This window comes from Lacerta agilis, chromosome 2, assembly GCF_009819535.1.
Source record: "Lacerta agilis isolate rLacAgi1 chromosome 2, rLacAgi1.pri, whole genome shotgun sequence".
Lineage (NCBI taxonomy): Eukaryota > Metazoa > Chordata > Lepidosauria > Squamata > Lacertidae > Lacerta > Lacerta agilis.
Window position 1 is genome coordinate 27,380,867 of NC_046313.1, and position 12,117 is coordinate 27,392,983.

A 12,117-nucleotide genomic window follows, 5' to 3' on the forward strand; every position below is an offset into this window, starting at 1 on the left:
AGCCTTTCCCTCCCTGCGCAGCGCGGCGGGGGGGGGTGTTGGTAGGGGGAGGGGCGGGCGCGGGCGCAGGTGCTGCCGCACGTGGCCTCTTCGGGGCTCCCCCTCCCCCGCGACGGGGGCGGGTTCGCGCGCTCCCTTCTTCGCTCGCTCGCTCGGGGCTACAGGCGGCTCGGGCGCAGCCGCGTGCTCTGCCAGCCTGCCAAGCCGGAGCCGGGCGCACAAGAGCCTCCTCTTCCGAGTCCTTCCCCTCCTCGCTCGGCGCGTCCAGCCGCCTCCTTTTCCTCCTCCTCCTCCTCCTCCGTCGTCCTCCTGCCACCGGGCTGCCCCGGGGATGTCGCTCGTGGCGAAGGGACCCGGGGCTCCTGCACTCGCCTGCCCCCGCCGCAGGGACCACTGAGAGAGAAGCGTGAGTCACCCGCCAGAGCTGCCCGGGCGCCGCCTGTCGCCTGGGCTCGCCTTCCCTCACCGCGGTTTTTTTCTTCTCTCGCCCTCTTGGGGTTTTTTTTTGCGCGGGAAAGGGGGTCTGTGGCCTGGGTCTTTCCCCTCTCCTCAGGGGCAGTCCGGAGAGGGGAGGGGACGGAGGCGCGCGCACGAAGCGAGCTGGGGTGGTGGGGGGTGGGAAATCCCCGTGGTGTCAGGGAAAAGCCTGGCTGAAGGCGCAGCCGGCGCGCGAGAGCTGTGAGGCGCGGGGTCGGAGGGGGAGCGGGGGCGCCGCTGCCAATTCCAACCCCTCCCCCTCCCGCCGGTGGTGTGTGGGGCCGCTTCGACTCTGGCAGATGATTCATTCCTTGCGGGGGAGGCGCGGAGACACTTGGCTAATCTTCCCCCCAATAATGGCGAGCAGCGTGCGCGCTTCGAGGGGTGTGGGGGATGGGATGGTGGCGCTTAATCTCTCTTCTGCCGTTTCTTCTGGCGTGTTGGCGAGGTACGCCCCATGTTCCCCTCTACCACCCCCACCACCCCACAGCAGCAGCAGTTGCCCCCCCCCCCCTGCTCGCCGGCGCCTCGCTCCGCGGTGGGGCGCGCAGAGAGATTCCCAGAGTGGAGTGGCGCATTTCTAGTTCCAGGGTGACACGACACTTGACCTCGTGTCCCTGCAGTGTGATGATCCTCCGCTCTGGAAAACTCCTAGGTGCGCTTGGAAGCAAGTGCCCGTGAACTCGGCGGGATTTACTTCTGAGTAAACATGCGTGGGCTGGTGCTGTAGGGGCTGGAAAATCTGATCGATGGTAACTTGTAGATCCTTCCTGTTGTTGGCTATGGGGAAGAGAAGATTGACCTGGGTTTAATTCGCCCGGGGGGGGGGGGTGGCGGCAACGGCGGCGTGGGGAAGAGATGCTGGGAGTGTTATGTGTGGGGTGGAGGAGCATGTTTTAGTGAAGCCGGATGAGTGCTTAAACTTTCTTATTTAAAGGCTCGAGGTTGAGACTAGTGACATTTGGGGATCGTAGTGCCCCTGGCTTTGCCCACCTCCTCGGTTGCAAGCTCGGCTAAGAGTGGCGGGTGGGGGTAGCGCAGAGCAAAATCCCTCTCTTTATTGTTTCTTCTGCAGCCTTCATACAGAAGTTGGGTTGCTGTGCAGAATAACAATACCGAGCTAAGCTCCCTGAACAGATCTGCAACACCATCCCAGGCTGAATTGCCAGAGACTAGAAGGGGAGAGGGGATTTATAACCCAGCGGTGCCTTTCCAACCCCCACCCCCCTTTCCCCTTGTGTTATCACACACACATTATTACACCTCAGCAGGGAGCTCGCAATGAGAGCTTCCCTTAGAAATCATTATGGAAGCAGTCTGGAGCAAACTAGCTCCAGGGGAAATGGGAGATAACTTTAGCAAGCGCCAAGCCGCAAAGCCAAATACTAGCTGTGGTTGAAGATTACAGTATTGTGCCAATTCATACCTTGCCTTTTGTCTCTCTCCTCTCCCCCTCCTCCTTCCACCTTTTACAGATTTGATATTTATACAGCAGTTGGCTGGCTCTGTTCTTTTGGCTTTGTTAGATGTAGCATGTGAGTATGCTCTGGAGAAAGGAGAATAGACTAAGGGGTAGCAGCATTGTCTTTAAACTGCTTCCCCCCCCCCCCCCGTGGTGTTTGTGTGTGTGTGTGGGGAGGAAAACCCCTCAGTTACAGAACCAGCCAAAAGAAACTCAAAACCAGCTGATACTGCGGGGAAGGGGATGGGCGGGCTGCAGTGGGGGGGGGGGTCTAGCTTGGAGATGAACTGTAGTGTGATTTGGAGGAATGAGGCAATGGGTCTGCATTCAAAATTCCAGCCTAGCCTTGGACTTCCTAGTTTATCCTAGTTTAGGGGTAACAATAAAATGGTACAGCTGGGCCTATGCTTCTGGATTGGCCCTGGAGCACAAAATTAGAAGCATAGGGATGTGACTTGGGATGAAAACAGCCACCTTTTCCTGCTGAGAGATCCCCTTCCTTGGGACTGGGGTTGGCTGTGCAAACTGTTCAGACAGTGTAGACTGGCAGCCTCTTCCCATCAATCACACGAACTTGCGGGGCTGGCTCAGTGGTGTGTGCACACCTGAGTGTGCTGTGGGTGTCTTTAGGTTGGTAACCAAGAACTAATAAATTCAGAATAGCAGTGGCCTGTCCCTCTGCGTTATTGGTGATTACTGTAATGCTGCACAGTAACTGCTTTATTGATAGGGGCACGATAGGCATTTTCTCCAAAGCTGATGAGGGTGTGTGCAGATTGCCTCAGGTAGGGGGCCAGGAAACACTTTATGGTGCCTTTGGAAGGTTTCTAATCAGTTTCTTCTGCATGTAGACACACATAGCTATACACTTATGAAACCTAAGCGTGGGCGAGGTTATATACAGCATTTTGCTGGTGCTGATGGATGAATAAATAACTTCTTGGCAAAATAATGGCAACAGATGTAAGTGTCCTCATAGTTTGTAACTATTATTGTTTTTTTTTCCTAAACAGCAGACTCTTCATATTAGAATATGTTGGGATGAAGTTTTGTCCTTTCCCGCCGTTTTAGTTTTAAATAATGCCAGAATAGGTGGTGTATAATTGAATAGACCCATTAATAATTACGTCTTGTAAGCTATGAAATTTGCATCATTCCCCCCCACCCCTGGTCTGCAACCCTCCACCCCACCCCAAATTATGTTTGCATTTTGGATTTTTAATGGAGATCTTAATTAGGCCCTATTGTAATATTCCCGTTAACACTAATTAAAACCAACCCCTCTAGGTGAATGCAAATTGTAAAGAAAAGAGCTGAATGAAGGGTAGGCTGATTAAAAGGAAGGAAAGGGTAAGGAGTATGCCTGCTCAAATGTGTATTTGGGATGTGTAAGAGTCTTCTTTTCTTCCTCCTTTCAATTCTTCTGTTCTCCTTGGAGCTTGTTGTGTGACTGCAGGAGGAAGAGAAAAGGATATACCGTATGTGGCAGGCTCTGCAGTGGCAAGGGTCAAGTGAGGGCTGTAAAACAACCGTAACTATTTGCACCTTAATTTTCATCTTCTGTTGGGGACCAGTGGCAATCCTCAAACGTTTTATTCCAAACAAAAGTCTGGCATGAAGGAAGCTTAGGTTGGATCTGAGGGAGGAAAAGTGAAAAATCCTTTGCATTAAAAACATCATCATCATCATCATCATCAACAACAACAACAAAACCTGCTGTGTTACAGAGAATACGTACATACCAGGAGAATTTCTGTGGTCCTGTGTATTGCTGTTTTACAGTGAAATGAGACTGTATACGTGGTGCTGTGATGGTATGGGCTTTGCTTTCATGTAAATCTGAACCACTGTGTAGGGAAACACATTAGCCTTTGGAATGTGGCATTTTCGTTCTGTTCCAAATGGTAGAGTTTGCAAGTGGCAAAAAAAAATGCTCGTCAGATTTTGAAGTGGCGACATCTTAATTCATGGGGATCCAAGGTGGTGTTCCTGTTCAGCCGTGAGCAGGGTGAAATTTCTGCCTTAAGGGATTGGTTTTGGTGAATCTGCCTACATACATATCAATAAGACTTCCACCCTGACTCCTTCCCAAACTAGGATAGCATCGTACAGTTGGAAGCGACTCCAAGGGCCGCCTAGTCCAAACCCCCTGCAATGCAGTAACCACAGCTAAAGAATCCCTGACAGGTGGCCACCCAACCTCTGTGTAAAAACCTCCAAAGAAGGAGAGCCCACCACCTTCCGAATGCATGCCCACTGCCTCATTTCTTCAGGAAACAGATCTTGAGGCAAAGTCAACCAATTGTATAATATTTGGTTTAGAAGAGTCCAGTTTTCTGGTTTTAGATTTTTATCCGGTAATTTCACTGTCGGTTTTGATTTTTCAAAGTGATTTTCAGGATAGTGTCTTTGCATTGTGCTAGGGGAATAGTATATGATGTTATAATTGCAACGGGAGACTTTCTGTTCTATAGAGGCTATAGTCTGAGGCAGGCAGCACTTGTCCCAATAAACTCCTCCGCTGCAATGGAAGGGACTAAGGAAAAGTTTCCCCACCCTAACCCAGCCATTTTCAGTATGCCGGTATGCTCACAAGGAACCTTCAGACCACATTGTGATTATTTAGCGCAAGGCAGAAAATGTGAGTAATGGTCCTGGGAATAAACAACAAGTTCTTGCCATACCAAAAGCGCTTCATTCCCTGTGCTTTCAGTGATACCCATGCACTGTCCAATCTCAAACTTTTATTGGCATTTAGATGAAATTCTGAAAGGTTCAGTACAATAAAAGTCACTCTAACAATTATTATACTGTTGTATAGCATTCATGGATCCTCACTGTGTTGCAGAACCCTGGCTGCTACTATGCACTGTGTGACTCTGTGTGTTGAGTGTACAGTCAGCTGGGGAAAGTTTGAGTTGTGTCTCTGTGCTTGGTGATCATGCTTGAGGCCTGCATCTATTTCCCCTGTGCAAGAAATGTCAGGGCTTTTGTTGTTCTCTGGACTGAGAAGGTTGAAAGAGAGCTTTAATTTATGGCTGTTATACTTGAGCCTATAAAATCAGACCAGGCTATTATAAAATAAGAATTGGTCTGTAATTTTTCACTTAAGTTTTTGAGCAAAAAACAAAAAACAAAAAACCATACCGCTACTATTTGTATATAATTGCATTTCATTCGTCCTCCGTAACCTTTACAACAGTTATGCATGGGAGTAGACAGTTTTACTACATTGTGTTATGTACAGTATTCATGTGTGTGGATTGGGGACTGAGGATGATACTGACTTGCCAAAGACCTGCAGTGATGAATATTGGAGGAACATCTTTACTGAGCAAAGGCTTGAATGGGTACGTCAAGCTCTCCCCCCCCCCATGCCAGACAGGAGGTGTGCCTGTAGGGCAGGGATTCCAAAGGAGGGATGGTGGAGGGAAAAGGTATGAAGATTGTTCGTGGTCTTGGGGGCAGAGCCGGCCCAGCCATTAGGCAGGGGCAGGGTAAGGCTGCTGCCTCAGGCTGCACTCTCATGGGTGCCCTGCCCACCCTGCTACCTTCATCAGCAGTGGAGAAGCAGCAGCACTATCAGCACCAATTTCGGGCAAGATCGTGTCTGTTTTGGACAAGCTCTCACCTGAAATTGGCATGATCCTGCCTGAAATCAGTACCAATGGCAGAACTGTTTCTCTGCCAGCAGCAGATGCAGCAGAGTGCATGAAGGTGGCAGGTGCAGCAAGGTGTGTGGCAGTGGCAGAGCAGGTAGTGGTGGTGGCAGGGACGGGTGTGGTGGCGTCAGGGCAGGGTGGCAAATCTCATTTCACCTCAAGCGGCGAAAAAGGATGTGCTCTTCCTGCTTAGGGGTCTAAGGAACAGTTTGTGTCATTCTTAAGGAGCAAAGTTTGCAGTGCAGTATATTGAGAAGAAACCTAGAAGTCGTAAACTGAAAGCCAAATGATAGCCTTTCATACCAACTAATGAGTCTCTCTCTCTCTTTCTTTTTGGGCTATAGTCCCTGAAGGGAAAATTAAGCAAAAACACTTGTGAATCCCAGGTTTTTGCAGGGTTACACAAGCTTAGTGCTGCAGTCCTAAGCACCTTTATGCAGAAGTAAGTACTGCTGAAATTAAGGAACTTAATGCTAAGTAAATACAGGATTGAGATGAAATTAAAGTTCATCTTTATATCCTTGCACTGGAATTTTCTTTGTCAAATGTTTAAAAGCCCATTGCGTGCCCCCCCCCCTTTTAAATGCCTTCTAAGGACTGGAAGGAAGCTGGAAATGACCCATATCTGACATAGTAGAGAATCTTTCCACTTAGGATATTTGCCTTCAGAAATCCGGTGTATCTCATGCACAATGCAAAAACAAGCTTCCTTGATTTTTTAGCTCTTTCCTTTATTGAAAAGAATCTTAGAAAAAGTTTGTCCATTCGCTTGGCAAATTATATCATGATTCCAAAATGTTGACACTCTTATTGGAGGTTCTATAGGTATCCGATAAAACTACTAGCACATTTGCAAAGCTAAGCAGAGTTCCGGTGTGGTTTCATATTGCATGGGGGAACTGCATGTTGAGATTCCTGCATTGCAGGGAGTTGGAGTACCGGTAGGTTGCCCTCAGGGTCCCTTCCAACTTTACAGTTCTATGATTCTAAGAAGTCCCAACTTCAAGACTGTGTCTTGAGCAGCTGTTGTGGCTGGTAATTCTTTTCTCATTCCGGGATGCTCAGTCGTGCGGGTCTCAGGTGCAGAATCGGAAAGAAGTAGCTTAATTTTCAGCTTTTATTGTTTGTTATGGTTCCCTACAAGCCCCACTCAATAACCGGATCCCTGCTGGCTACTGTAAATACACAGGAGGAGTGTCCTTGGTGTCACTAACTCCACAGAGGCTAAAATTAAAATAGGAAATTGTTTTTATGGGCATGAAGGACCAGCAGAGCTGGCTTGACCTTGCTCACGTGTTTTAAGTAGGATAGATTTTTCTCTCTGTATAACCTGCATGTTTCTATTGCTTCACTACATTCTGCATCCATATGGCTTAGATGGGGCAAAAATACTATGTGTTTTGTGGCCACCTTGTATTCTAATGCCCTGGTGGCCACCACTTCCCTATAAAGTGCACCAGGAGGGAGAGAATTGCAATGGAGAAGCAGCAAGCAAGGGAAGGGGTGCTTAACCTCCCTGGCTGCCATTCACTGCTTCCCCACCCTGCAATACGTCCCCTCCTTGCTATTTACCAGACACCTGATTCTGTCAAAAACATGACCATTAGGGTTTGGGGCTGCATAAAACGTAGTTGCAGCCTTATCCTGTCTTAAGAAGGAAGTATGAGAATCAAAACAGGGTATGTGTCTGTCTGTTTCCATCCACAATGGGTGGCCTCCAGTGTGCCCAATGGTAAATGGAACCAGGAGAACAGAGGGAATTGAAAGAGCGTGATTGTCAAGGCACTCTCTTGTACATGGTAGTTGTGCAAAATGGATCCTTAATGGCATTGTGCATAAATGACAAAATAACTCGGAGCGGCCTTGAGCTTTTCATTATTGTTATTATAAATTGTGCAATGGCAATGAGTTCTTCCAGCTCCTTGAGAAGCGTTTCCAGTGTGATAATAGCTGTTGTTTTTAAGGCAGTTGCGGCTTTATCCTAATGGTGAGGTGAAAACTAGATTTGCTCCTAAATGGGTGCTTGTTTACAGTGCTATTGATCTGGAGGTTCTCTGAGACAGCCTGTCTACATGAAAAAGGAACTCCAGCATGTTCTAACCACATTGCCCCCTTTGCTTTCTGCCTTGGGACATACATGGACCACTTGTGTTTGAAAGGGACTCTGTAATGTAACCACATCCATAAATCGGAGATGGCAAAACTGATATTGTTTACACAAGCATTTGCCTCAAATGAAAGAGGTGAGTTCCTTGGCTAACTCTTTCAACTTCCTTGAGCTTCTGATACTTTCTGATTTGCACATAAATCAGCGGTGGAGGTGAGTTAAGGTGATAATAATTGATTGATTCCAGAGGGCTGTGTGGAGATAAAAAAAGTTTTTCAGAGACTTGGAGGTGTTGAGTAGAGGAGTTATATACACCCATGGCACATGCAGTCATTTTCGTTTTGTTCTGCCACAGTGTTTGGTCAAACAGGTGTTGCAGGTTTTTGTTAATGCTTCAAGGTCTATCTTGTGAAACCCACAGCAAGGAGGGATAGCCAAGCAGCCTTGTCTCAAAAATCAATTGGCTCCTCTCCAGTGTTAAAAGCAAACACTTGTCAACCCTCAAGGGGGTTCTTCTAGCATTTAGCTTTAATGCTCAAAGGGCACAATGCAAGTTCTCCTCTGCCTGCTGCCCTTTTCTCATGACTCTGCAAGTCTTCCACATATTGGTTTTTCAGTTATGTAAGTAGTGCCTTTGATTGATTGATTGATTGGGTTAGCACCTTTCTCCCTTCTCTCCCCTGCACCCCAAATTAGCCACAACACTTTTAGGAATTTTCCCCCAAGGTTTTTTTAATTAATTTTTTTTCCCGTTTGTGGTGAAAAAATTGGTACATATTTATTTAATTTCATAAAATTTATACATTGCTTAATTTTTTTTATTAAAAAACCCCTCAAAGCAGGTTACAAAGAATATGTGCATTATTAATAACAGCTCAGTCCTAACTATGTCTACTTAGAAGTAAGCCCTACTAAGTTGAGTGGTGCTTATGCCCAGGTAAGTGGCTTTAGGCATCAGAATTGCAGCCTAGTTAGCCTTTAAAAATAAGAGAAATGCAATTTTCCTTTGAAGTGAAATTCACTAGTTCGGAAGTTGCTTGCAATGTGCCCTAGTCAATTTCATCAAACTGAAATTGTATGGGGCTTGGAGAAGACAGCAGAGGTAGTAAACTAGAGCAAACAGGGCTGCTCCATTATATGTGTATAGTCATAAAAAACTATAGGTGCTGCTGCAGACCCTCCAAGTCTCTCTATTTACCAGGGACAGTCCTGGATTTACAGAAGCTGTCTCGGTTTCTGATTTGATCCCAGAATATCCTGTCTTTCCATAGGACATCCCTATTTTCATTGAAGAAATGTTGGAGGGTATGGGGTTATGCAACCCCCAGGCAAAGGAGATAAGTAACTATACAGCCTTTAGAAGACATCTGAAGGCAGTCATGTATATGGAAGTTTTTAAATGTTTTATATTTTATTATGTTTTATATATTTTGGAAGCCACCCAGAGTGGTTGGAGCAACCCAGTTATGTGGGTGGGGTATTATTATTATTATTATTATTATTATTATTATACTATTTTTATACTATTTTTATTATTATCATCCCTGTTTTCATCAGAGAAGTGTTGGATCAGGGGTGCTGTTCTTATCGTCTTAGAGAAATATTCTTTGGTGTACATCCAAGCTCTGATAGTTCTTTGGAATTATTTTGTAGTTCTCTGTCCCTATCAAGAATGAGGGTTCATTATTCATCCCTATCAGCATCAGATCCTACCAACCTAGCAGTTCGAAAGCACATCAAAGTGCAAGTAGATGAATAGGTACCGCTCCGGCGGGAAGGTAAACGGCGTTTCTGTGCGCTGCTCTGGTTCACCAGAAAGCGGCTTAGTCATGCTGGCCACATGACCCGGAAGCTGTACGCCGGCTCCCTCGGCCAATAAAGCGAGATGAGCACCGCATCCCCAGAGTCGTCCGCGACTGGACCTTACGGTAACTCCTTTACCCTTTACCTATCAGCATCAGATAATTGCATCCTGAGGCAGTCTGGGTAGCTTATGTGCATTTGTAAAGTTTTGAAGCTGCTACTGCAGTTGTTTGCAGCTGTTGCTTCAAATTGGGCTGGCAGGTAAGATGTGTTGAGGAACAACACAGATCAGTGTGCTAGCCAGCAGATTCAGAACAGTGGATGCTCCACCATTGGCCAGTGTTTTACCAGCATTGCTCTACTGTCACCAAGACAGATTGGCAGGTAATAGTGTGATAAGATGCCTATAGACTGCAGGTTCTCAGTCTGCAGAGGAGTCTGCAGTAACTAAGCAGGTCTGGAGTCCAGTTTAATCTGGGCTGGACTGGTGAGACACCTAGGGATTAGATAAATAAGTGCCATCTGAAGATTTGTTGGGGTTTTTTTGTTTGTTTTTGCTTTCAAGGTAGTTTATATAGTCCCATGGGCTGCATTTACTCATTCAGTCTGTAAATGCAGATTTTTAAGTGCACGCATTTGCTAAATTAGTTTGTCATCACAATTTTTCAAAACATACCAGCTGATGGCAGATAAATGCCTTTTGAAGGTTACTTGAGATAATAAAAAGCGCATGTAGGGAACTCCTTAATTTATCAGAGCATTTTTATAGTATATCATGTAGCTGGGATACAGTAAATAATTCGCTCTTGTAAAACATCTAGGGCAGGTGCAAAAAACAGATGAGAAAAAGAGGGGGCTGGTTTTCAATGCCCAGTCAGAGCCTAAGCAGTGTTTATAGCAGTAGTGGGGAATCTTCCCTGGCCAGTGGGCCAGATTCTTATCTCCCCACCCTGATGAGCCAAATTTGACACGTGAGTGGGGGTACCAACCTGTCAGTCACCTGATGTCACTATGATGTCTGGTGATGCTTGAAAGCTTCCCCGTATTGTTCTTTAAACCTCCAGAAACTAAAGGAGAAGGGCTGCTAGTAGTAGAGCATCTGCTTTGCATGCAGACGGTCCCAAGTTTAATCTCTGGCATCTCCAGGTAGGGCAGGGAGAGACTCCTGCCTGAAGCTCTGGAGAGCTACTGCTAGTCAGCGTAGGCAATAATGAACCAGATGAATCAATGGTATGACTCAGTATAAGGCAGCTTCCCATGTTCTTATGTAAAGCCATAAAAGTGGTATACAACAAGATACACACAAGAGAACATACAAGGAACAAAAGTTCCAAAAACAATTAAAACCATTCCTACAAGCTCTACAACCAATAAAATCATTCCCACAGATATGCAATTAATTTTCCATAAATGACAGGGGAAGACTTCTGAAATGAAAACATCTTTAGTAGGTGCCTAAACATCATGATGCTAGGTGCCTAATTTTACCTGGTATCTGATTCCAGAGGGCTGGAGCTGAAACCCTAAAAGCCCAGTTCCTAGTACAAGCTAAGCACATCTCTAGGGCACGTGCTATTCTCAGCAGTATCCTCATCTGAGGAGCGCAGTGGGTGGACAGGGGGTGTATTGAGCACTGTAACTGGTTTGACATTCTTTAGGAATTAAAATGCCAAAGCCAAAACCTTGAACTACAGTGGGCATAGCGTATTGGCAGCCAGCGCAGTTCCCTCAGTAGAGGTGTTCTGTGATGTTGATAGGATGCTCCAGTCAACAACCTAGCTTCCGCAGTCTGCCCAAGCTGCAGCTTCCAGTTTATGACCTAAGGGAAACCCATGTGGATTGCGTGGAAGTAATCCATTCTTGAGGTTACCAGTTCCAAGACCACAGTGGCCAAGGTATATTGTTCCAGGAATGGTAGTAGCCGTCTTACCAACTAAAGCTAGTAAAAGACACTCGTAACCACAGAGGTCACCTCTGCCTCAAGTGATAAAGATGGGTCTAGGAGCACCCCAAAATCACATACCTGTTCCTTCAGAGGGAGTGCAACCCCATCCAAAACATGTAACTGATCTATCTCCTGAACACAGGAACCATGCACCCACAGGGCCTCTGTCTTTCCAGGGTTTAAGCTCAGTTTACTGGCTCTTATCCGGCCTACCACTGCGCCCAGACATTGGTCAAGAGTCTGCCTGGCCACTCCCAGTTCAGATGTTCTGAAAAGCAGATGCCAGAAATTGCCCTAGCAGAAAACTACCCTAACTAGAGTTTTCCAGACATCCTCCAAGGGCAATGCAACATGAAGTACAGTACACATTGCAGCAGTCCAGCCTAAATGTGGCAAGGTGCAAGTGACAATGGCTAGATCTGCATGATCCACGAAAGATTAGAGTTGGTGCACAAGATTAAGCTGGGTAAAGGCGCTCCTGGCCACAGGGCTTATGAGGCAAGGCAAGGCAGTTGACTCAGGTGGCAAATCTGGCCCCAGGGAACACACCGCTCACTGCCATGCCCCCACCTCCTACTCTTCTGTGGGTGTGCCCCCTGCCACGGCAGAGGAGGAGGTACCAGTGGTGGTGGGGGCTTTGCCTCAAGTGGCAAAACATCGT

At 46.7% G+C, this 12,117-nt stretch overlaps 1 protein-coding gene across 2 annotated transcripts in view; it reads left to right on the forward strand.

Annotated features, from left to right (window-relative positions):
• The first annotated feature begins 315 nt into the window (after positions 1-315).
• RBFOX3 (RNA binding fox-1 homolog 3) overlaps positions 316-12,117 on the forward strand; it is a 329,050-nt gene continuing 317,248 nt past the window's right edge. For both annotated transcript variants that reach the window (XM_033139029.1, XM_033139030.1), the window contains exon 1: positions 316-406. The gene's annotated coding sequence lies outside the window, so the exon portion shown is untranslated. The remainder of the gene's footprint in view (positions 407-12,117) is intronic.